Below are 3,331 nucleotides of genomic sequence, written 5' to 3' on the forward strand. Positions count from 1 at the left end.
GATTATCATCACATCTGACTACACAGCAGCTGTGGCCAAGGCTCGAACGGCATTTACGGAGGTGAGGAGGCTTCTTCGCAACCGACGTGATGTTCGCTATGGCRTGCTTTTRCCTGCACGGCTCCGCATCTCTCATGGGGAGGAAAACAAGGAATTCCTGGATGCCAATAAAGAAATGGACTACGTTAAAAAGAGGATCATCTCGGCGACGGACAGCGAGGAKCGGCGTTGACCGCAGGTCTTCATCGACCCATTATGACTGTCACGTTGTAATGAACCTTTTAACTTTATGTCCCGCGTTATATCTTGATTTAATTTTAGACATTATTCCGAGGGACGACATTCCTCATCTTGTTCAATTCATGAGAGTTTCACAAGGGGTCTGTCCAGATCTTGGTTAGTGATTTATTTATCAGTGCTGCAAAGAGCATAAACAGTAACATTAATAATACTTTAAAGTAAGGGAACCCCTTTTTTATATTTTTTTGTTATTGTTATTTAGTTGTGGCGGGAGTCCAGACAAGGAGGTAAGCCCCCATGTATCAGCACAAATGTGTGGATTTTTTGTTTGTTGGGTTCTCCGTGTTCTTTTTTTTTTAGGAGAAAGAGGTGAGACTATACCGGATCTATTTGTTTTGAGAAAGTCTTTTTCAGGTTATTTTTTGTGATGGTTTGTGGATATTGTACTACAGTCCGATTGACCATACATGAGCAGTTCTAATATTATTAGGTTCATCAACAGTCACCCAGTTAACTGTGTGAGTTGGAATGTGAAATCCCTCAATGGTCCAGTGAAATTTAGGAAAGTTATGGCACATTTAAGAAAACTTAATGCTAATATTACTATTTTGCAGGAGACCCATTTGCGTAAGGCAGACGGTGCAAATCTAAGCAGCAGTTGGTCTGGTRAGGTGTTTCAGTCTAATTTCCAATCTAAATCGAGAGGGGTGGCCATCTTAGTTAGTAAACAGGTGCAATTTACGGCATCCAGTGTTAAAACGTACGCTGCTGGACGTTGTGTAATTGTGGTGGGAAAACTATATGCACTTCCTGTCATTTTAGTCTCAGTATATGCTCCAAATTGGGACGATAAAACATTTTTTAATACGCTTTTTTCAAATTTACCTAATATTTCAACACATAATCTCATAATTGGGGGAGATGTGAACTGTGTGCTATCATCCCTCCATCATAGTACAGTGGGGAGGATCTCTCTTTCTAAATCGGCCCAGTCAATTAATTCATTTCTTAACACTTATGGAGTGGTTGACGTGTGGCATTTTCGTAATCCAACCCTGAGACAGWATTTGTTCTTTTCCCCTGTTCATATGAGCTATTCACGGATTGACTACTTTCTCCTCGATAAATGGATTTTACCTTTAGTGTGTGTATGTGATTATGGAGCGATAGTCATTTCTGATCATAGTCAGCTCATAGTGAAACTGAACGTTCCTGTTACGCAATCGGTCTATCGTCCTTGGCGACTTAATCCGATACTTTTATCTGACGATGACTTAGTTGATATGCTTGCTTCTGAAATTAAGTTTTTTAATGATGTTAATCGGACTCCTGGGATGCCACTCAGCACTGTTTGGGAGTCATTAAAAGCTTACCTGAGAGGTCAAATAATCTCTTAATGTGCAAATAAAAAGAAGAAAAACATCGAACGGCTAAAATCGCTGACAGATCAGATTTTACAATTAGACAGGGAATGCTGCCATGCTTTTARACAAGACTCACTTAAGAAACGTACATTACTCCAAACAGAGTGTAACATCTTATCTACCCAACAGGCCGAATATTTAATATCCAAATCTAGGTATGGCTACTATGAGCATGGTGAGAGGGCTGGACGCCTTCTTGCACAGCATCTACGGCAGCGCTCAGCTAAACAGGATATCTCAGCAATAAATGATAAGCATGGTGTAAAATGTTGTGAGAATGCAGGAATTAATCTGTGTTTCAGCAAATTTTGCCAATCTCTGTATACAGTACTTCCGAAGCCTCACCTAACCCTACTGAATTGGATCCATCCATTTCTGTACACGTTTCTTCCTTTTCAGGGTTGCGTGGGTCACTGGTGCCCATATCCAGCAGTCACAGTGCGAGGGGCAGGGTACACCCTGGACAGGTCGCAAGTACATCACAGGGCCACACATAGAGACAAACGAGACAACCATTCACTCTCTCACTCACACCTAGGGACAATTTAGAGTTATCAATTAATCTAACAGTCATGTTTTTGGTCTGTGGGAGGAAGCCGGAGTACCCAGAGAGAACCCACGCTTGCATGGAGAGAACATGCAAACTCTACCCAGAAAGGTCCCCGGACCGGGATTTGAACTGGTGATCTTCTTGCTGGGAGGCATCAGCTCTACCAACTGAGCCACCGTACCGCCTCCTACTGAATTGGATGATTTTTTAAAAGATATTAAAATCCCTTCACTAAGTTCTGATCTATCTAATGAGTTGGAAAGAGATTTCTCTTCAGCTGAGATAAACTCTGCCATTAAAAACTGGCAAAATGGAAAATCTCCAGGWCCAGATGGTTTCCCGGCAGAATTCTTTAAGAAATTTTCGGATCTACTTTCTCCCCTGTTATTATCAGTTTTTGAGGAATCCTTAGTTACACAATTATTGCCACTGTCTATGCGTCAGGCAGTAATTTCTTTGCTTTTAAAGAAGGATAAAGACCCCTTGAGCTGCAGTTCATATCTCCCAATATCGCTTTTAAATACTGATGTAAAAATTCTTACAAAGATGTTGGCAAAACGAGTCGAACAGATTATCCCCACAATTGTTGCACCTGACCAGACCGGTTTTATTAAAAATTGTCAATCCTTCTTTAATATCAGGCAGTTGTTTAATGTGCTGTATACTTCTGCTCCACCCGGTCACAACTGCAACGAAATTTTTATCTCGCTGGACGCCGAAAAAGCGTTTGACCGGGTGGAGTGGAACTATCTTTTTAAGACCTTGGAGATGTTTAACTTCGGTCATAAATTTGTTTCATGGGTGAAGCTGATATACAGTATACCTTGCCAATGGCAGCAGTATGCACTAACAGTAATCTATCCAGCTATTTTGAATTGGAACGTGGTACGAGGCAGGAGTGCCCACTCTTGCCACTCTTATTCGCAATCGCAATTGAAGCAATCGCAGTGGCTTTACGGAACAACCCTAAGGTTAAAGGTATTAATCGGTTTGGCACTGAACATAAAGTTTCCTTATATGCAGATGATACTCTTCTTTTTATCTCAGATCCCTTTTCTAGTGTTACTGAGTTACTTCTTTTACTTCAAAAGTTTGAAAACACATCTGGGTATAAGGT

The 3,331-nt window shown here is 41.0% G+C and overlaps 1 protein-coding gene across 1 annotated transcript in view; it reads right to left on the reverse strand.

Annotated features, from left to right (window-relative positions):
* LOC106522655 (protein NLRC3-like) overlaps positions 1-3,331 on the reverse strand; it is an 18,954-nt gene that overhangs the window by 9,233 nt on the left and 6,390 nt on the right. The gene's annotated exons all lie outside the window — the stretch shown is intronic.

Source organism: Austrofundulus limnaeus, unplaced genomic scaffold (genome assembly GCF_001266775.1).
Source record: "Austrofundulus limnaeus strain Quisiro unplaced genomic scaffold, Austrofundulus_limnaeus-1.0 Scaffold134, whole genome shotgun sequence".
Lineage (NCBI taxonomy): Eukaryota > Metazoa > Chordata > Actinopteri > Cyprinodontiformes > Rivulidae > Austrofundulus > Austrofundulus limnaeus.